This window comes from Lutra lutra, chromosome 7 (genome assembly GCF_902655055.1).
Source record: "Lutra lutra chromosome 7, mLutLut1.2, whole genome shotgun sequence".
In the NCBI taxonomy this organism is placed as follows: domain Eukaryota; kingdom Metazoa; phylum Chordata; class Mammalia; order Carnivora; family Mustelidae; genus Lutra; species Lutra lutra.
The window spans coordinates 43,037,655-43,061,568 of NC_062284.1; positions in this window are offsets into that span (position 1 = coordinate 43,037,655).

The following is a 23,914-nucleotide window of genomic DNA, read 5'->3' on the forward strand; positions in this document are numbered from 1 at the left end:
GCACAGAATATAGAGCAGAGTTAGGATTTGCACGGAGGCAATCAGTATTTTACTCATTACTTTCTAGAAATAATACCAAGCATCTGAAGGGTTTATCTTTGGGGGACTGTAACTTACATCTGAAACTGTTGATTCTAAGTTGGGGGTCCCCTCATATTCTCCCACCCTAGTGGAAAAGCAAATTGGTTCAAATGAGTAATTTATTATCTCGTGCTAATGTCTAAGGTTCTGTTCGAGAAGATGCTAACTAGCCTCAGAGTCATAGAAAAAAGGGTGGTAGCCTAACTGGCCCCAGCTGAGCTAATATGCCAGGGCAGGGAGTCTAGAACATAACTATAATACTGTTCTACCTCTGGCTTCTGATAGTGATAATAAGTGTATTATGTTTTAATCGATGATTTTCCTTTCTTGGCCACATTCACTGCCAAACAAGCATATTTCTTCCTTTCTTATGCATATAGGAGGAAAATGTGTCCTTAAATGAGGGTTCAATATATTTGAATATGTGGTGTGATGTGGTGTTAAATATGACTACATTAGCAGCCTGGATTAAGAAACCATGTCTGCTTTCACTAAACTGTTAGAGTTTTATCCACTGGTACTCATGAAAAAATGCTGTTTAGAACAGGGTTTCAGTTTTAGTCACAACTCAGGCATTAGCTGAAAATGGGTTATTGTGGTAGGTGCTTACCACGACCATCATCGAACAAATGCAAAGAATAACTGAATTCACTGTCAAAATCAGCCACATCCAGAAGATTCATGTGGTTGACCAAGTGAATTATGACATAACAGTACTCAGAGCATTCATGTGCTCTTTAGTGCCACTCTAAGTCACCATATCCCTGGCCTTCAAACCAACAACTTTTTTTAAAAAAATGTATAACTTTCTCTGTGATTACACAATTTTGGTAGAGTAACTGATTCTGAGTTCACATATGTAGTAGTTTAAAAGGAAAATAAATAGAAAGTGAAAACAAATTGGCTACATACAATATATCATGTTGGGAATTTATTTTGCTGCCTTTTTTTTTTTTTTAAGTAAAAACAGATTGCAGTGATGGTTTAAATAGCAAAACCTATTCCAGAAAACATCGCAATCATTATTGTCACTAGATTATATACAAATAATAGTTTGGGGGAAGAAGCGCTTTATTAAGGTAACATCAACATACTCAGGGACCTAAATTTTCCATGAAATAATGGTGGGTATTTCCAAACAGAATCTCCACCACTATCAAGTTACAGTTGATCAAACAACGTAAGAGCCTAAATCAGCAAGACTTAAATGATGAAAATACAATCATAAATCATAAAGCCTTGGGATTTTAGAGTTGAAAAGAACTTTAAGAATTATTTTGTGCAGACCCATGTAACATAGAAAAGGACCAAAAAGACAAACTGCAGATTGCCCTAAATCACACACCTAGTATAAGAGATAGGACTAGGACCCGTTCTATTCTCAGTTTGCTCTTTAACAGAATGAGTCTTTGGACCACTACTTCTAAGAAAGAGAAACATTTGTATGTAAATTCTTTTAAATCACAGAACTAATTTGAATGTTTTGCATTTAAGAAATCTTTCCAATACAAATTTTTTTCAGGAAAGCATCAGCTTGCCTTGGGCAAATTTAAATTTGGTTTGCACTTTGCTGCCCTCTAGTGGATCCCTCATTAGTTTCGTCAGTGTTTTTACTCCTTTGGTGTTAGACCATCTCAACTAAATACTAAAGACCAATATAATGTCAGAACCCAATCACCTTGAAGATGTGTGCTAATATCTGATTACAGCAAAGATTCACATTGCCAAACTAACTAAATACAGCTATCTGAATGTAGAAGATGTAAAAAAAATTTTTTCAGATAAAAAATGAAAACAAAAGGGACGCCTGGGTGGCTCAGTTGGTTAAGCAGCTGCCTTCGGCTCAGGTCATGATCCCAGCGTGCTGGGATCGAATCCCGCATCGGGCTCCTTGCTCATCGGGGAGCCTGCTTCTCCCTCTACCTCTGCCTGCCATTCTGTCTGCCTGTGCTCGCTCTCTCTCCCTCTCTCTCTCTGACAAATAAATAAATAAAATCTTTTAAAAAAAATGAAAACAAAAGAAAAACTTCCCATTAGTTACGAAGCTAGGAGTTTATGTGTCAATGGTATGCTGGCTGCAAAAAATTTTTTAGAGTTCTCATGTTTCTCAGTTGGGTTTAGGTATGCACATCTTTGCAGAAATGATATTGCACAATCTTTCCTCTTTTGTGGCCCACACAACAGACCACGACTTAAGCTTTAGTTAATTACAAATTTAAAAATCGAACCAATAGCTTGGTCACTTGGTTTTACAAAGGTAATACATTCAATACCTAAAATACTAGCTTTAAAATGGCTCGAACATGCCTAGAAGATTATTTCTTTACAATCTAATTTTCTTTTATACACACACTACAATTCCAAAAGCCTTCCCCCATATCCATTTCCAGAACCTAGGTCAGAATACTATTTTTGGTAAAGATATTTGAAAGAGCAAAAAGTGGGTACCATGTGATCTCTATGATAGTAAAGCAATAGTATGGTTAAAAGGTACAAACTTTCAGCTATACGATGAATAAGGTTTAAGGATCTAATGTATAACATTATGATTATAGTGGATAACACTGTATTGTATAATGATATTTCCAAAGAGTATAGAACTTAAATGTTCTCACAAAGAAGAAGAAAAATATGTGAGTGATGAGAATTACTTAACTAGATAGAGGAAGCAATAAATATATATAATTGGATAAAAGGCCATTCAAAAGGTTTATTTAGAGGGGCACCTGGGTGTCTCGGTCGGTTAAGCGTCTGCCTTCTGCTCAGGTCATAATCCTGGGGTCCTGAGATGGAGCCCTCATCAGACTCCCTGCTCAGCGATGGGGGCTGGGGGGAGGGAGCTGCTTCTCCCTTTCACCCTGCTTCCCTTCCCTCTGCCTCCCCCTCTGCCCCTCCCTGCTCATACTCTCTCTCTCAAATAAATAAGTAAAATCTTTAAAAATTAAAAACATAAAAAATAAACAAAAGGTTTATCTGGAATATCTATCATGGGTTGAATACTTTTCAAAAATTTCAATTTATACCTGCAAATAAGATACAAAATGTCCTTGCTCTTATAGAATTAAGTTTTCAAAGTTGGGGAGGGAGACAGAAAATACACAAATAATTTCAGTAGAGCTTCAGGAAATAAAATGTGATAATAAACAAAAGCACGATTATGGACAAAAAGACACCTCAGATTGGATGGTCAAGAAAGGCCCGCGTGAAGACCTGACCCTGAGCTTTTTCTCCAGGTTCACATACATATTACCATCAGAGTTCAATCCAGTTTGCTGACACAGGGACCCATGGCCTCCCATGGCCGCCTCACAAGTGTTTTCCTAGAAATTCCGCTGATACCTTATCACCAGTGGGAAGTCCTTCCCATGTGGTTCAACTCTAGTGTGTAGAAGCTCTTCTGCCTCCAGGCTTATAAGTTTAACAGATAGAATAAACCTGAGGCAGCCCATGGTGTTTACAAACGCAATTTTTACTATTTTGCATATTACATTGGCATATTATCATACCATTAGCTAAGAATTTTGTTAAGACATTATAATGGCACTTGCAATGATTTGAGAGGATGACAAACTCTGGTCTTATTAGGCCCTCGGCGGCATTTAGGAAGCAAATAACAACATGATTTTTCTTGTTTGTATTTTATGGTTTTCACAGCTGATTTTTTTTTTTTTTAAGATTTTATTTATCTGACAGAGAGAGATCACAAGTGGGCAGACAGGCAAGCAGAGAGAGAGAGAGGAGGAAGCAGGCTCCCCGCAGAGCAGAGAGCCCGATGTGGGACTCGATTCCAGAACCCTGAGATCATGACCTGAGCTGAAGGCAGAGGCTTACCCCACTGAGCCACCCAGGTGCCCCCTTCACAGCTGATTTTTATCCTTTAGGCTCACGAAACTTCTCAACAACTATTTGTGGTAGGTACTCTTATTACACCTGGGGTGGATGCTGTAGGTTGGCCCCTTCAACGCTCACCCCACCCCCTTCCTGCTTTCCCAGAGAACAAACACTTGCCTTCCCAGACCCGTTTTCAGCTATGGATAGCTAAGTGACCCAGTTGTGGCCAGTGAAACACAGGAAGAGGTCAGCTAATGGTGCCTTTTCCCCTTCCTCCCTCATCCTGCTGGAATATACAAGTTTAGAGAAGCAGGAGGCGTCACTAAGAAAGCTAAAGGATACTGGTTTCTCGGTGACCTCACGGACCCTCCATGCCAGCTTGGGACAGCCTCCTCCCAAAGTTCTTGTCCATAAGACAAATGAATTTCTAACTTGTTTCAGTCGTTGTCCAGTTTTCAGATACATATGAACACGACCCTAACTGCTACAATATCCATTTTACAGAGAAGGACACTTTGTTTCAGAGGACTTGAATAAGCTGCCTAAGACCAGGCGTCAGGTAAATGATTAATTTAATTGCAGACCTCCCAGACCTCCACGCTCACTACTTTTCTTATTTCGCACTGTCCTTCCTCGCGTAAGCTATTGTTCTAAACTTTTTTTTTGAGATACAATTGACATACAATCAATTGAACTTACTTAAAGCATATAATTTCACGAGTTTTGACATACATATGTGCACATGAAACTCTCAATTCAGACAAGATAATAAACATATGCATTATTCCTAATAGTTTCTTCATGCTCCTTTATAATCCCTCTCTCCTGAACTACCCTGACCTCCCCTTCTCTCATCTGCTTTCTGTCACTATGGATCAGTTTATATTTTACAGAATTTCATGTGAAGGGAAAATATATTTATGTTCTCTGAGGGGAGGATGGTCTGGCTTCTTCCACTCAGCATCATTATTCCAAAACGCACCCATGTTGTTGTCTCTATCAGTAGTTTGTTCCTTTATATTCGTGAATGAATGTTGAATTGATAAGTCACAATTCCTTTATCCATTCACTTGTTTGTCACTATTTTCTATTCCTTGCACCTGCTATTTGATTCTTTTTTCCTTTTCTCTTCTTTTTTGGCCTTGTCTGGTTTTGACTGAGCGATTTATAGAATTTCATTTTCTCTTTTCTCTTAGCATATCAGTTATAATTCCTCAGAAAATTTCTTTAGTGGTTGTCCCAGTACTTGCAGTATACATTTACCACTAATCCAAATTCACTTTCAAATAACTATTATTTCATGGTAGTGTAGGTATATTATAAAACAGTATTTCCAATTCCTCCTTCACATCTCTTATAAGGTTTTCATTTACTTACCTATATGCTATAATTACTATTACTATTATTATTACTATGTTATAATATATTACCAATATATTACTATTGTTATTTTGAACAGTTTTTTTTTTTTAAGAGTTTATTTATTTATTTGGCAGAGAGAGAGAGCATAAGCAGGGGGAGCAGCAGAGGCAGAGGGAAAATCAGACTCCCCTCTGAGCAGGAAGCCAGGCATGGGGGCTCGATCCCAAAACCCTGGGATCAGGACCTGAGCCAAAGGCAGATGCTTAACAGACTGAGCCACCCAGGCACCTGTGTTATTTTAGACAGTTATCCATCAAATCAAATAAAGACAAGGAAAACAAAATGCTTCCTTTAGCTTGTATTTATCCTTTCTCTGACATGCTCCCTTTCTCTATGTAAAGCTGAGTTTCTGACCTATGTCATTTTGCTTCCCCCTAAAGAACTTATTTTAACATTTCTTGCAGAGCATACTTGGTAGCAATGAATTCTCTTAGTTTTTATTTGCCTGAGAAGTCTTTATTTCTCCTTCACTTCTGAAGGTTGATTTCACTGGATATAGAATTCTATTGTAATGGTTTCTTACTTTCAATACTTTAAATACTTCACTCTCTTCCTCCTTGTGTGATTCCTGACAAGAAATCCAACAAAATTCTTTTTTTCTTCCTTTTTAAATATTTTATTTTTCTTGGGGCACCCAGGTGGCTCAGTTGGTTAGGCATCTGACTCATCCGGGGTCATGATCTCAGGCTCATGGGATGGAGCCCAAGATGGGTTCTGCATGCTCAGCGGGAAGTCTGCTTTTCTCCCTCTCTCTCTGCCTCTCTCCCTGCTCATGCTCTCTCTATCTCTCTCAAATAAATAAATAAATCTTTTAAAAAATTTATTTTTCTCAAGTAATCTTGACACCCAGTGTGGGGCATGAACTCACAACTACAAGATCAAGAGTCATGTGCCCTACTGACTGAGCCAGCCAGTCACCTTGAGAAGTCCAGGTAATTCTTTTTCTTATTCCTCAATAGGTAAGGTATTTTCCCCCTTAGCTTCTTACAAGATTTTCTTCTTGTTTCTGGTTTTCTGAAGTCTGAATGTGATATTTTTGTGTGTGTACATTCATGTGTGTGTATGTGTGTGTATTTCTCCTCCATGTTCATCTGAGTTCCCTGGATCTGTTCTTTGGTATCTGTCATTTAATTTGGAAAATTCTCATTCGTTTCTACTTCAAGTATTACACTTGTCCCATTCTCTCTTTCTTCTGCTCCTGGTGTTACTCATATGTTATACTTTTGAAACAGTCCCACAATTCATGGGTAGTCTGTTCTGGGTTTTTTTCTTCATTATTCTTTCTCCTTGCATTTCAATTTGGGAAATTTCTATGGACATATCATAAAACTCATTGATTCCTTTCATGGCTGTACCCAGTCTACCCATCAGAGGCTTCCTTGATTTCTGTTACAGTGTTTTAATTTCTAGCATTTCCTTTTGATTTTTTTCAAATTTCCATCTCTCTGCTTACCAGGCCCATCTGTTTTTGCATGTTGTCTATTTTTTCCATTAAAGCCCTTAACATATTAATCATAGTTATTTTAAAATCCCTATCTGATCATTCCAAGATCTGTGTCATATCTGAGTCTGGTTCTGCATGTTTGTTTTGTCTCTTCATACTGTTTTTCTTGCCTTTTATTCCTTGCCTGTAATTTCTTATTGAAAGCCAGACATGATGCGTTAAATAACAGGAACTTAGATAAAATAGACCTTTAGTGTGAGGCTTCAGTTTATCTGGCAGAGTTATCCTGTGTTTACTAATTGCTGTAGCTATAGGGCTATAGGTCTCTAAGGCTTCAGTTTCCTTTTGTGTCCTTATTTTTGTCTGATCTGTATTCTTTGGGTTTCCCTAGGAACACTTTCTTAGAGTACCTATATGCCTTACAGCCCTCTTCACTGTTATCCACTGTTATTATATGGGAGAGCTGCTGATGTGGTGGTAAACATTGGAAAGGGGAAATAATACTATGATTAAATCTCAGTCTTCTCATGTGCTTTTGTCCGTGGGCTGTGACTTTCACATTTTTCTTTTCTTTTTCCCCCTAGGGACATAGGAAGGATAAAAAGTTAGAGTTGGGTAATTGCCTTTCTCCCCAAGTCAGTAAGGCTCTAGTCAAGTCTCTTCTCCTGTAGAGTGGACTTTTGTTATGGACAACATGCTGGGAGTATTTAAAAATGATTATCAAGGATTTTGCTTACCCTTCACCATGAGAACCTGGTGGAATTCCCTGAGGTAAAAACCTATGAAAGTACACCACCCACAATCCCACCCCCAAGACTTGGGATATCAGGAATATCTCACCTTTGTTTTAGTGCACACTCAGGGTCCAGCAGTTGTCAAAATTACCATGAAAGGATCCCACTCAGTGTACGACTTCTATGGCTTCTGTTTCAGAGAAGCTGCTCTTGCATGGGATTCTCCATATTCTCCTCAGATTCCAGAGTGGTGGTTTGCTCTGCTACGTCAACTTTCTGAGGAAAGGTCATTAAATCAATAATTTTCAGTTTGTTCATCTTTCTTCTTCTTCTTCTTCTTCTTTTTTAAAGATTTTATTTATTTATTTGACAGACAGAGATCACAAGTAAGCAGAGGGGCAGGCAGAGAGAGAGAGAGGAGGAAGCAGGCTCCCCACGGAGCAGAGAGCTGGATGTGGGGCTTGATCCCAGGACCCCGGGATCATGATCCCAGGGGAAGGCAGAGGCTTTAACCCACTGAGCCACCCAGGTGCCTCATGTTCACCTTTCTTCTTGATGTAAGAATGAGAGTGATGCCTTCCAAGCTCTTTACATATTGGAACTCATTCTAAGCTAAAGAAAAGAAGCAAAGCCCATTCAGGAAGCTGGATTTGTATCCATTTGACTATTGATGGATATTTTGATTGATTCTGGGTTTTTGCTCTGATGACTATTGATTTATAAGACTTTCTGTAGGTGTATGATTTCATTTCTCTTGACTAGATAACTAGAGCGGAATGAATAAATCATCATGTGGTAGGTGTAGATTTAGCTTTTTAAAAAACTGATGACTTCTTTTCCAAAGTCGTTGTTATCATTTTACTTTCCAAATGACCGCGTATGAGAACCCTTTTTGCCCTACATCCTTGCCAACACTGAGTTACTGAGTTTGTTTCCCAAAGCTATAAATTTGAACTATTACATATATATATATATATAAACTATAAAGCTATAAATTTAAAACTAATATAGATAGCAGTACCTGGGTGGCTTAGTCCATTAGGTGGCCGCCTTCTGCTCAGGTCATGGTCTCAGGGTTCTGGGATGGAGCTCCGTGAGCTCCCTGCTCAGAGGGGATCCTGCTTCTTCTTCCTCTCCCTCAGCCCCACTCCCCTCTGCCCGTGCATGCAAGCACTTGCTTTCTCAAATAAATCTTTAAAAATAAAATAAAACAAACAAACAAATAAATACATCTAATACAGATAAAGAGATCTATCATAGATCAGGGTCAAATGCTGTGAGAGAAAGGAAATAGAGATTGTATCATTAAAGAAAAGTCTGAATAGGTACCCCTGGGTGGTGCAGTCAGTTAAGACTCTTGACTCTTGGTTTCAGCTCAGGGTCATGAAAATCGAGGCCCTGTCAGGCTTCAAGCTCAGTGGGGAGTCTGCCAGAATTCTCTTTCCCTCTCCTTCTGCACCCTCTTCCCTCCCCCTGGTTCTCTCTGTCTTGCTAAAATAAATAAATAAATCTTTAAGAAAGAAAGAAAGAGAGAAAGGAAGGAAGGAGGGTAAGTCTGAATAGAGATGGGGGTTAGAGACACTCTTGCTTTTCTGCTAGGCAGATTAGTAGAGATCACCTTTACTGAGGAATCAACAATCTCTCCTCCCTTTCTGTGTCACCCTGCAGCCGGAGGAGCACAAATATGAGCTTTCTAGTGACATCGGAGCAAGAACACTGTTGTGGAACCAGTTTCCAACAGTCCCTCGGCAAAAGCACCACACCTCCTATAGATCTGGGCTTGGCTGATGGCTGTGGGCGCTCTGTAGCAAGTCTACAAGTTGTTGATAGTAAATTCACTTTTGAAGAAGAATTTATATCCAAAATCAGAAAGATGTGGGCTCCAGATCTCAGCTGTTGTTCACCATCTGTGTTTCTTGGTTACATCCATTAGCTTTTTTAAATGTCATGTTTTCCTTAGTAGAGAGGCAGTAAAATTACCTACCACGTGGGATTTTTTTAAAGAATTAAAGTAGCTAATGTCCACACATGGTGCCTGTGTGGCATGTAGAACCACCTAATAAAAATTAGTTCTATTTTTGGTTTCTTCATAATAGATGATGTTGCTGGACTTTCCCCAAGCTTCTAGCATGTTCAATAGGTGCTTATCCTGTAACCGAGACCCTTCAATAGGTGCTTATCCTGTAACCGAGACCCTCCATCTAAGAGACTGCATAAAGAAGCTATATCCTTAGGAGCCATTTGGAAAACAATACAAAGTACCAAGTTAAATGCTACAAATAATAGTGCTACAGGTAAGGGTTCTTAACAGAGGGAATTGGGAAATGAGAAAGGTTCTGACATTTATTTAACACTCATCATGTACCAGGTAATGTACTGGAGACAGATTCAGTGGTAGATCTCTTATGCCCCAGATGCGCGAAGAAGGGTGTGATAACCAGATCCTGATGCCCAGGGAAGATCCATGGTCACACAGCCGGTGAAGGGGGAGGCCAGGGAATTGTAGCCATGTGCATAGGACCACGAAACTTCTACTTGGCTTACGTACTCAAAAGGTGAGCTGAATTGGGGTATATAGAGAAAAAAAGAGAAGGGGAGCCTTGGAAAAGGAAGTAAGTTTGAGATCCAAGAGAAGTAAAATGTGTTCTGGAAACACTGCTTCTTAGGTCCCCAGTGGCGCCTGGGGGGATGCTTCAGTGATCATATTGCCACCTCCTGAGAACTTTGCCTTGCTGACACCTTAGCACCTAAAACTAAAATGCAGATATCACTGTGCCTTGCAACAATTAGAAAAGTAACAACAACAAAAAGAACAGAACTGCTCTTCCTATGTCAGCAGTCAGGATTTATTCACTCATAATATCACACTGCCCTTGGATAACCCTATTTTTCCATCTTTTTTTTTTTTAAAGATTTTATTTATTTATTTGTCAGAGAGCAAGAGCGAGCACAGGCAGACAGAATGTCAGGCAGAGGCAGAGGGAGAAGCAGGTTCCCTGACGAGCAAGGAGCCCGATGTGGGACTCGATCCCAGGACGCTGGGATCATGACCTGAGCCGAAGGCAGCTGCTCAACCAACTGAGCCACCCAGGCGTCCCCTATTTTTCCATCTTTTAAAGACATTTTACTGCATGATTAACTGTGTAATCATCAGCAGGGTGGAAGTATGAGCTGTTTTGAAAAGTAGATAAATCCAAGCTTTAAGCTTAAGAAAAATGACTATATTTGAGTCAAGACAGATTCCTTCTTATTTTATGCAGCCCATTTCTCTGAGCTTGAGATTGAAGCTTGAGTTCCTTTACTGGACTAAGACCCTGAAATTTGGCAAGTGTTTACCACCCTTGAGTATTTATTTATTTATTTATTATGTTTTAAGATTTTATTTTTTAGTAATCTCTATACCCATCATGGGGCTTGAACTTACAACCCTGAGATCAAGAGTCACTTGCTCCACCAACTGAGCCAGCCAGGCACCCCTCAATTCTTAAAGGTTTAAAACACTTTTCAACTAAAGAAGAAAATAAGTCCATGAAAGATAACAAGATGTTAAACTACAAGATAACTTAGAAAAAGATTGCTCGATGTCCTCATTTATAGATGATAAAAGGAAGATCAAAGAGTGAAAAGATTGGGGCACCTGGGTGGCTCAGTGGGTTAAGCCTCTGCCTTCAGCTCAGGTCATGATCTTAGGGTCCTGGGATCAAGCCCAGCATCTGGCTCTCTGTTCAGTGGGGAGTCTGCTTCGCCTGCTTCCCTCTCTCTCTCTGCCTGCCACTCCACCTACTTGTGATCTCTGTCAAATAAATAAATAAAATCTTTCAAAAAAAAAAAAAGAGTGAAGTGATTTTCCAGGGTCACAATGCCAGTTAGCGACACTTCCTGACTGCCAAACTAGAGTGTTTTCTGTTTTCATATGCCATAAGACTAACTACACTGATGAACTATTTGTGTTACTAAAAAACATTTTGAAAAATTATCACCATCAAAATACAACCATTATTTTGCCTCTCCAATCTATTTTTGTCTTTATCCACTATTTTCCAGTCTTTGTAAGTATACCTAGATTTATAAGATTCCAAGAACAGTCTTTATATAAACATACCATTTTTTTCCTCTTCTGAATTATTATTATAATTTAAGAGATATCATGTTACTGTTAGTCTTTGGTATGATAGCCCTTGAAGTAGATATATAATAATTCATATAACTATTTCCCTATTATTAATTATTTTTCATTCTTCCCAATTATTATTATTTTTCTTCTTTTGATTTTTTTCTTAGAATAAATTGCAAGTAAAGAAATTTCAGGATCAAAGATATGAACATTATTATGGCTCCTAATGTACATTGATATATTGCCCTCTCTGGTTAGTTATATTTTCTTTTACAATGTAATATGGGGGAAAGAAAGGACTCTTGGGGGAGGAAGAGAAAAATCCTAAATTAAATGGGGTTTTGACTAAAGAGCTGAACCTGTCTGTAGAAGCACAGTGTTCCCAGAGATAACACTGCAAGTGAAAAGCAATGAGGATGGCTTGCTTGCTATGGTAAGTGCAAATGTTATTGTTATGTATTAATGGAAATTTGGGAGTCTTTCTGGAAGGGTTTGCTGATCTGGGCATTTTCTGAGCAAGGGCCTCCTTCCTGTCCAATCTTCTCTCCCAGGTCAGAGTCTACTTTACAATAATAGCCTCCGAAAAGCAAAAATGCCTTGGGTATTGGAGTTAGAAAGAACCTACTGCCTTTAATTACTGTTTTGTTAAGTGCCTATTTAAATGCTTGGAGAAAGAACCAGAAAGAAGAATTTTAGCTCTGAAGCATCCAATTCAGTCTTAAATAATTTGCATGAAAATTAATCTCATGCAGATACATTTTTAAACTTGTGCTTTTTAAATCTAATTTTCATTAGGAAAGTGATTGATGTATATTTCCATTGCCATGTTTAACTAGGAAGGTTTCCTGCAATTACTGATTCTTTCCCTTCGTATTACTGGTGTCCACTTTGGCAAGTGGCAAGGCGGGTATGTACTCTAAGAGATTGGGGAGATCCTTTGTGGAACTTCGTGTAGAATGAAAAGAGGCTGAAAACCACAAATCTGACCTGAAATGTCCAGTGATTCACAATCATGAATCAAGCTGCCACCTCAGAAAGACCCCGCAGCATTAAATTACAGTGTCAACAGTAATCGTGGACATGCTCTGATTTCCAAATACCTGAGTCAACTCAGCCGTGAGAGAAGTAGTCACAGGTGTTTGCTGAGTGCCCAGCATGAGCTCTGCAACTGTGGCAGGCCACCCTTGGGGATATTAACAATGCAGCATTGTAGTGATACCAAAAGAAGAATGATGGCAAGGACTAGAGGACGCAGTTCTAGTTCCGACTCTGTATTCTATGAGCACGTTACTCCTTCTCTGGACTTTAATCGCATTGTTTGGTAAAATGAGAAGGTTGGAGTAGGTCCAGGCTAGCAAGTTATCATTATCTCAGATGTAAGATCCACGGAATTTATAGAGGCTGCCCCGAGTGCTATGGTGAAAGGAATTCTAAGACTGCATGGGATAGTCTTCAATGTTAATGAAGACAAGCTTCTTGCCTTCAGTAACTCTAAATCTGTTTGGAGTAATAAGACGTACAATCAGAAATTACAGTGAATAAATCAAGATGGTATGATTTGTACGGTACAGATAAGAAATATGAAAATCCAGAGAAGAGGAAGATCAGTAAAGACTTGGGTAGTCAAAACAATATTCTAAAAAAAAAAAAAAGAACACTTGAGCTGGGTCTTGAAGAACAAGGCATGATAATAGTCCTTTTTTTTTTTTTTTTGTATTTTAGTTTTTTGAGAGAGAGAGCAAGAGAGCATGCGTGTGCACATGCGGGCATGTGCAGGCGGGTAGGGGCAGAGGGAGAGGGAGAGAGAGAGAGTCTTAAGAATGCTCAGCAAGGTGCCCAACGCAGGGTTCAATTTCACAACCCTGAGATCATGACCTGAGCAGCAATCAAGAGTCAGATGCTTAACCAACTGAGACACCCAGGCGCCCCTGATAGTAATAATTTAAATACTAAAAACAATCTTATAAATATTTATGATAATGAAGTGCTTTAGAATTTAAATACCACTTTGGCATATATTATTACAATCTGAGAGGATTTCAAGTGTTTTATATTTTCAGGATATTTTATAATTTACAATTTTCATAATCATTGTAACAATCTTTACAATAATCTTTTTTTAAAAGATTTTGTTTATTTATTTGACAGAGAGAGATCACAAGTAGGCAGAGAGGCAAGCAGAGAGAGAGAGGAGGAAGCAGGGATCGATATGGGGCTCGATCCCAGGACCCTAGGATCATGACCTGAGCCAAAGGCAGAGGCTTTAATTTAACCCACTGAGCCACCCAGGCACTCCTTTACAATAATCTTAATGGTAGGTATCATTAGCCATGTCTTACAAATGAGCAGTCTAAAGTTCATTAACTTTTTCAAGAAATATCACAAAGTCAATAAAGGCTGTAGTGGGAAATAGATCCAGAGTCCACACCTAAACCTAAGGGAGGTTTATCAGGGTTGAACACAAAAAGAAAGTTCCCATTAATTTAGGAAAAGACTGATTGTTACATAATGATGGTAAGAAGGCACCAAAATGGTTTTAAACAGGTTTAATCAATCAATAACTTGCTCCAGGGAAAATGCTTTTGTAAGCCAATCAGTATCAATCCCCACTTCTGAAGATGGGCCAGTTGGGGATGGACTCACTTCCATAACCATGCCTCTGAATGACAGCCAACCAACAACACTCTCAGATAAGTAACCATGCATCTACAGATAAGACCAACACATTTTCCCTCTGAAGACCCTTCAAACCCTAAAATCCATTCTTCCCCCAAACCCTGGACCATATTAGCAGATCTCTCTGTTCAAAGAGAATGTGCTGATCAACATAGCTCTCTCTTCTGTAGTAAGCAATAAATGAAACTTTTTTTTTTTTTTTTTAACAAATTGAGTAGGAGCTCTCATGATCCTTTAATACTTTTGGAGGTTCCACCAGGACTGATTTGAAGACTGGTTTGGCAGCATTCCAGGGAATATTGGACCAGCACTTATACTCACTGGGCCCCCTGTACTCCAACTCCATTTGTCTTTCAAAATCTCTTGCCAGATGAGTCGGTCTCAGCAACAATCACCCACTGTTTTTCTACTAAATACTTAGCTAATTATGAATTATTATTATTTTCTCCTTCTTTAAATTTTTTTTAAAAGATTTTATTTATTTGTTTGACAGAGACCACAAGGAGGCAGAGAGGCAGGCAAAGAGAGAGAAAAGGAAAGAGAGGGGGAAGCAGGCTCCCTGCTGAGCAGAGAGCCCGATGTGGGGCTCGATCCCAGGACCCAAGACCACGACCTGAGCCGAAGCCAGCAGCTTAACCCACTGAGCTACCCAGGCGCCCCTGGTGTAACATTCTTTTTTTTTTTTCTTTTAAAGATTTTATTTATTTATTTGATAGAGATCACAAGTAGGCACAGAGGCAGGAAGAGAGAGAGAGAGGAGGAAGCAGGCTCCCTAATGAGCAGGGAGCTTGATGTGGGGCTCGATCCCAGGACCTTGGGATCATGACCTGAGCCGAAGGCAGAGGCTTTAACCCGCTGAGCCACCCAGGCGCCCCTGGTGTAACATTCTTAATCCAACAACACCATATTCTATAGTCCATAAAGAGGCTTTCCATGATTATGTTTCTATAATTCCAGAAGTCTTCACATCCAGAAAAAAACTTCTGTGCATTTGGACTTTTTTCCCCAACTGGGTGGTAGCCCATACCATCGCTAGCACTTTGTGCTGTACCTGGATGAATGCTATGGGTGAATAAAGCAATATATGTCAAAACTAGAAGTAATTACACATGACTCTCTGAGATAGACATAGGGAGACATTTGGACTTGCTTTCTTCCTTGGGCCTAGAAAATCCTGATCATTCTGTATTGTGTTCTCATTTCATTTTATATCCTACTTATAGTGGTATTCATTTGTCTTATAGTTGTTCAGTGTTTGTTTTCCAGAGTCTTACATGCTACCGAGAAGCCATTGTTTTGGTGGATCATTCAATGGATCATTTTATATTGAAAATAGACAGAGTCACACTGATCAGTGTGCAATCCGAAAACCAGAAGTCTACAAATGAAACCACATCTTCTAGGAAAATCAGGGAGAGTGGCAAAGATCTGGACATACCTTGATGATCTCTCTTGTAGCTTCAGCTAAATGAGGACCAAAAGGGAGAAACTGAGAATAAAAATATTCCCACAGTTAAAGACCTAAATGTGAGACATGAAACCATAAAATCCTAGAAAAGAGCACAGGCAGTAATTTCTCTGACATTAGTCATTGCAAAATTTTTCTAGATATTTCTCCCCAGGTAAGGGAAATAAAAGCCAAAATAAACTATTGGGACTCTGCCAAAATAAAAAGCTTTTGTTCTGTGAAAATAACCATCGACAAAACAGAAAGGCAACCTACAGAATGGGAGAAGATGTTTGCAAATGACATGTATAACAAAGAGTTAATATCCAAAATATAGAAAGAACTTCTACAACTCAACACCAAAAAATCAAATAATCCAATTAAAAATCGGGCAGAAGACATGAACAGACATTTCCCCAAAGAACACATCCAGATGGTCAACAGACACATGAAAAGATGCTCAACATCACTAATCATTAGGGAAATGTAAATCAAAACCACAAAGAGATATCACCTTACATCTGTCAGAATGGCTAAAATTAAAAACACAAGAAATGAGAAGTGTTGATAAGGATGTGGGGAAAAAAGAACACTTGTGCACTGTTGGTGGAAATGCAAACTGGTGCACCCACTGTGGAAAATAGCATGGAGGTTCCTCAAAAATTTAAAAATAAAATTACCATATGATTCAGTATTTCCACTAGTGGGTATTTACCCAAAGAATACAAAAACACTAATTCAAAAAGATATATGTGCCCTAATATTTATTGCAGCATTATCAACCAAGATGTGGAAGCAACCCAAGCGTCCATCAACAGATGAATGGATAAAGAAGCTGTGGTGTATATATATGGTATTATGTTTATTATTATGTATAATATATATATAATATTACTCAGCTATAAAAAAGAGTGAAATCATACCATTATGCAACATGGATGGCTCTAGAGGGTATAATGGTAAGTGAAATAAGTCAGTCAGAGAAAGACAAATACCATATGATTTCACTCATGTGGAATTTAAGAAACAAAATGAAATACAAAAGAGACAAAAGAAGAAAAACAGAACAGACTCAAATATAGAGAGCAAACGGGTGGTTGCTAGAGGGGAGGTGAGTGGGGGAGATGGGTAAAATAGGTGAAGGGATTAAGAGTACACTAATTGTGATGAGCACTGAGTAATAGAATTGTTGAATCGGTGTTTTATACACTTGAAGTTCATATAACACTATATGTTAACCACACTGGAATTAAAAAGTAACAGTAATTTTAAAATTTTGAATTAAAGAAATTATTTCCACAAACTTGAGAAGGAATTGATTGTCCTGTGGCCTGGTAACAAGAAGGCACCAGGTTTCAAACCCATGTAATTGATCAACAGCTTGCCTCATTGATCAGGCTTCTGCAAGCCAACCAATTAGTGTCAGCCCTCACTTCTGAAGGTCAGCTAGTCAGAGATAGACTCACTTCCGTCACCATGACTCTGAGTTAACCAATCAGCAGCAGTCTCAGCCAAGTGACCAAATTTCTGCAGATGGTGGCAACAAGAGTTTTGCCTCTGAAAGTCCTCCTATTTCTGAACTTCATGCTCCCCTAAGCCCTTATATAATATTCATAGATTTCTCTGCTTAAAGAGAATGTGGCTGCCTGACATACATGTCCTCCCTTCTTGTAGGAGGCAATAAATTCAGCTTTGTTTTTTTCATTTCAGATTTCAGTGGGTCGGTGGTCACCTCACCCACTGACCTGTCACGAAAACAGAAACCTCTCTGGTATTTCAAAGGTAAGATAATACAGGGAATTGCTTGCCCAGGGTGGGAAGGACCATGAAAACAAAAAAGGAATGGCAAAGTAGGCCAGAGATTAGTAACTCTAGATGAGGTAAAGTTTCTGAACTATTGGTTAAGTGAAAGGATGTACTTAACTCATGACAAGCCCTCTTCTAGGACCAGAGATGCCGCAAGGAACAACACAGATGAGATTCCAGCTTTCACCGGGTCAACATTCCGGATAGGGCTGAAGACAGTCAATGAGTTTAAAGCAATAGTTAATCAAGGTACAGGAAGAGATGTAATGTAAAAATGTTAGAATGGAGATGTGATAGACTGGGAAGGTCTGTTTTAGATGATGGTGATGATACTGATGCAGCCCAGGCCAACCCAGGTGGGCCTGGCAGGCAAAGCATCCTAGGTAGAGGGAACAGCCACTGCTAAAAGCCTTGACTACTCATCCTAGAATGACCACCATTACAATGTTGTGTTCCAGCATTACTAGCTAAACCTGTGGGGAATTTTTTTTTTCTTTAAAGTTGGAAACAAGGGGCACCTGGGTGGTTCCGTCAGTTAAGCCTCTGACACTTGATTTCCGCTCAGATCATGATCTCAGGTCATGAGATCAAGTCCCACATTGGGCTCCATACTGGAGGGTGGAGCCTGCTTATGATTCTCTCTCCTTCTTCCTCTGCCCCTCCCCCAGCTCACGTGCTCTCTCTCTCTCTCTCTCTTGCTCGCTCTCACTCTCATTCTTGCTCTCAAAAATAAAGATAAAAAAAAATAAATAATAAAAACTGGAAACAAGACAAAGTCCATAAAATGTATCTATGACTCTGGCTGGATGACTGGTCAACTGTTGCTGTGCTAAGATACCATAAAGGAAAAAAGAAGAGAAGGGAAAACACCTTCTGTGGAGGAAAATAGAGAACAGATGGCGATTACTTCATTCACCTTTGCATATGTGTGAAATGCTTGCGAAATTTCTAGGAACTGGGCGTTGCCAGAAGAAAAAATACGCCTAAAAGCTAATTACTAGCAATAACAGCATCAATAAGCCTAATCACACCTGGGGTGGTTGAGCTGGAATAGAAAACCCAGCTTATCACATACTTATAAACCTGCCACTTACGGTAATCGGGGCTTGAGAAAGGGAAAGGGGCTATTCAGACCAAGGCTCCTGCTACTATTTCTTAGCAGTCGAACTCTTGACTAATTTTTTTTTAAAGATTCATTTATTTATTCGAGAGAGAGAGCAAGTGGGGGGAAGAAGCAGAGGAAAGAGGCAGAGACAAACTCAAGCAGACTCACTCTGAGGGCAGAGCCCGACTCGGTGCTCGAACTCATGACCCTGAGATCATGAGCTAAGCCAAAACAAAGAACCCTTGCTCCACTGATGGTGCCACCCAGGCGCCCTGGGTGCTGCTGCTTCATTTAAAGGCACATGTAAAGTTTTAAGGCAAGAGTAGGGAGGGAATTGAAGCGGGAATGATGAGCAAACTAGACTGGAGAGGTGGAGACTATAAGTCAGGAGAGGCAGGTCTTCCTGGGGTTCTGCTCTAACCAGGCGTGTGAGTCCTGTGGGCCCAGGTTCCTCCATCTCTATAAAGGGAGCACTAGATCAGAGCTGCAGTCCACATGGACGTTTCAGCTGCTGCATGTTTTCTTTGAATGGAATCGTATGCAGAAACCTAACTTCAAAGCAAATTTTAAAGAGAAAATTGGTGTGATTGATGGAGATGTGATGGATCCAGAAAACCATTCGTGTATTTGTTCATTTCCTCACTCACTTAGTAATTTATACACTAATTGAAGGCCTATTTTTGAAATGTTTATTTATTTATTTATTTAAGGGGGTGGCGGAGAGAAAGGTGGGTGGAGGGGCAGAGGGCGAGGGAGAGAGAGAACAGGCTCCATGCCCAGGGTGGAACCCAACACAGGACTCGATCTCCTGACCCCTGAGATCACGGCCCGAGCTGAAATCGGGAGTTGGACACCTAATCGACTAAGCTACCCAAGCACCCTAAAATCCTATTTCTGAAATCCTATAATGGGCCAGGCAATGTCCTAACTGCCTGGGAAACATTAGTGAACAAAACAGACAAATATCTATGCCTTTATTAGTAAAATTAATAAAATTTAATTTTCTAGCAAGGAGAGGCAGACAATAAAAAATAAACATAATAAATCAACAAACTATAAGATATGTTAGAAAATGATGCCTATAACAGAAAGAAGTAGGGGTGCCTGGGTAGCTCAGCGGGTTAAAGCCTGTGCTTTCAGCTCAGGTCATGATCCCAGCATCCTGGGATCGAGCCCCGCATCGGGCTCTCTGCTCAGCAGGGAGCCTGCTTCCTCCTCTCTCTCTGCCTGCCTCTCTGCTCACTGTGATCTCTGTCTGTCAAATAAATAAATAAAATCTAAAAAAAAAAAAACAAAAAAACAAGAAGTAAAGTCAGCCAGAGGAAGGAAAGTCCGGAGGGCCCTATTGTTGTGGTAAAAACTGTGTGAGAGAGGGAAGTCGGGAAGAGCCTTATGGAGAAAGTGAGGTTTCAGCAAATTTTGGAAAGAGGGAAAGGGCCAAACAGATATATAGGAGAAGAGCATTCCAGGCATGGGGCAGGCCAAGCAAAGGCCTTGCATGAGACACGATTGCACGCCGGAGGAACAGCAAAGAAGAGTAGTATGGCAGGCGTGCACGAACAGGGAGGAGAGCAGCGGGAGAGGAGACTGCAGACGTAATGGGGTTGGACTGTGTAAGCCACAGTCTGAGACTGGTCGCAGGAATTTGGTTTGCACTCTGAGGGAAATGGGGAGCCACTGCAGGGTTTTGAGCCAAAGAGTAGCCTGATGTGAGCTCTGTTTCAACAGGCTCACTCTGCCTGCTGCCTGGAGAATAGTCGAGATGGTGAGGCGGATGGAAGCCAAGAAACCGATAAGGGGGCTGTTGCCTCATTCACACCAGAAATGAGGCGACTCAGACCAGTGTAGTAGCAGAGGAGGGGTGAGAAATGTCTTCAGGTCTGGAGATGATTTCAAGACCTCAGCCTCCTAGCTGCTTCTAGAGTACTTCCTAGGATGCCTTGGTCTTCTGGGGGGGCACAGTTTGCAAGTGCATGGGCTTATTGACCTGCAAGTCTTCCTTCCTCCTGGTCCCTCCTGGTCCCCATCTCCAAGGGATCTAGAGCACAGGATTTAGGGAGCTGCCTAGGGGATGGTGTGACCTGCTGAACCTAATTTTTTCCCAGCCTGAACATTTAAATTTTGGATAATAAGAAATAATCGGGTTTGCAAATCATTACCAGAGTCTAGTTCATGCCAACCTCCATGCCAGCAATTCTGGCCCCAAGGACAGCGTCATGCGCCCCACCGGAGGGAAGAACTCCTGTGAGGGAGTGGTCCCATGGTAGGCATGTTCAGTCGCTCCTCGTCGGTGTGACAGAAAGCCACCAGCATCCACTTCCCACCTCACATCTCAGTCCCCTCCATAGACTGCCTCTGAGCTTTCCACACTGTCATATTTGCAATAACTCCGTGGGTTACATAGAGCAAGTTCCCAGAGGAAATAGGGTGTGTCCATTTAAATTCATGCTGGTAGCTCCACATAAAAACAATATTATAAACAGCAAAATTTCAAAGAGTTGCAGGTGAATGGATGTTTGCTTCTGCTCACTTTAATTAGATTTTATCAGCAGCTTCTTATGATATGATCTAAGGGGCACAGAGGGCCTACTTTGCCGAAATTATCTACCCTATAGGTTTCTGTTATTCCTGGAACTATCCAAATGTAAGCCAGGATGCCAAATAATAAGAAGCCAGGAGTGATCTGAAATACCAAAGGTGCTCAATTGTGAAGTCTGTCTGCAGCAGTGTTGACAAGAACAGGAAAGCCACGGCCAGGTTCAACAACAAGAAGTGTAACTGGCAGGTAATGTCTCTCATGGGCACATGGTAAGGAGGTATTGCTCCATACTTTATCCCTGTATTCAGCCTTTCTTTTACATGAAAAGACCCTGTACTCAAGACACCACCAGCTAAAACACACACACCAACGGAAAAAGTTACTAGGAAGGAAGTCTTTGAACATTCTTTCAAAAGTTACCTATGTTTCAAGGTAAGCTCCTCTTTTCAACTACGTTTCTTAATTCTTTTTTTTTTTAAAGATTTTATTTATTTATTTGACAGACAGAGATCACAAGTAGGCAGAGAGGCAGGCAGAGAGAGAGGAGGAAGCAGGCTCCCTGCAGAACAGAGAGCCCTATGCGGGGCTCTATCTCAGGACCCTGGGATCATAACCTGAGCCAAAGGCAGAGGCTTTAACCCACTGAGCCACCCAGGCGCCCCACGTTTCTTAATTCTTAAGTGGAATATATCTGGCCTTAGATCTGCTTGGTTAGGAAATAACTGTTCAATGTAAATGTAGTAACATTCAAAACCCAGTGTTTTGTTCACTGCCTGCGGCATCATATATTTCATGCAAGTTACTTTTTGAGCACCCAGGACTTGCAAAGTGGGGCTTTCCATTTATTATCTCAAATCCTCACCACAATCCAGCAGAGCAGGTGTGATTTATTTCCATTCTATATAGAAGGCTCCGGAATGTCACACAGCTATGGATGGCAAATAAAGGTTCTGAACCTGGTTCTGCCCACCTGCAACATTTCACTCTTTCTCTCTTTTAAAGATTGGGAATCAGCCCTATGAGCTCATGCACAGCCTCATGCAGAGGATAATTACCCACTAATGGATGTCTCCAGCTGACAAATGATGAAGCTGTTCTTCCCAAAGATGATTCCAGTAGCTTAAACCTGGAGATCTTTGTGATTTCACTAAGTAAAGCCCTAAGGGCAATTAACACTGATTCAATAAAGGCTGAAACCCTTACCAAATCATTTGTTTGCATCTCTTCAATAAAATGGAAATGTCAGCTGGACGTGACGCGCCTCATTCTGCTGGTGATATTTTGAAAGAGATGACTGTTTTCTCAGAGCTCACATTTCCTTTCCAGTCCCCTCCCTTGCTCCCTCCTCTCCAGGCCACCTCCCGTTGGGACAGTTGCTGGGAAACGTCAGATTTCCAAATGCTGACCCATGAGTGGGAAATTTCCCAGAAAGTGTGCCTGATTTTCAGGTCTGCATTCTGATTTTTATAGGACAGCAACATTTGATTGAAGGCCTCCAATGGACACAGATAATACGAATTTAGGGCATGAAAAACAAAATTCTAAATGAGCTTTTATGTCTTATGCATCTTTAATAATGCTTACAGGAGGGGACAGAGAATCAAAACATGGCAGGCTTCACCCACCAGCATTCAACCCATGAGTGCTTACTGTGCGATCCCTACCTTCCCTTAGAGGATGTCAGAGGAACCAAGGGACCCAGCATTCATAGAGTTTAGACTCCATCTGGGGAGGCAATGTGGACACTAAAAACATCTGGAGAACACTGGATGGTAACAGCTAACACACAGCAATTTTTCACATGACGGATCCTATTCTAATGTCTTACATAAGTCAGCATATTTAACATTTGAATCAACAACAGGGGCTAAGTACTGGTTGGTTGGTTTTTGTTTTTTGGGTTTTTTTTTTAAAGATTTTATTTATTTATTTGACAGAGATCACAAGTAGGCAGAGAGGCAGGCAGAGAGAGAGGGAAGCAGGCTCCAAGCCGAGCAGAGAGCCCAATGCGGGACCCAATCCCAGGACCCCAAGATCATGACCCGAGCCAAAGGCAGAGGCTTTAACCCACCCAGGTGCCCTGTTTGTTTGTTTTTAAGATTTATTTATTTGAAAGAGAGAGAGAGCACAAGAAGGGCAGAGGGAGAGGGAGAAGCAGACTCCCTGCTGAGCAGGGAGCCCGATGTGGGACTCCATCCCAGGAACCTGGGATCATGACCCAAGCAGAAGGCAGGCGCTTAACCACTGAGCCACCCTGGAGCCCTGATAAGTACTTTTTTTATTCCAATTTTACAATGAGTAAAGTGAGGCTGGGATCACACTGCTAGGAGGATGCCAAGTTAGAACATGAACACAGACTTTTTTTTTTTTAAGGTTTTATTTATTTATCTGACAGACAGAGATCACAGGTAGGCAGAGAGAGAGGAAGGGAAGCAGGCTCCCTGCTGAGCAGAGAGCCCGATGTGGGACTCCATCCCAGGACCCTGGGATCACGACCCGAGCCGAAGGCAGAGGATTTAACCCACTAAGCCACCCAGGCTCCCCATGAACACAGACTCTTAACCCCAGCTCTGTACTACCTCTTATGTTAAGCACTTGGTAAAGTGACCATAAGCATAAATAAAGCTGGGACCTAGGGAGTTCAATGTAGCCTGTGCAATGCAGAAAGGCTTGAAAGAGGAGGCATGAATTCCTGTGCCTGCATCTCTCTCACAT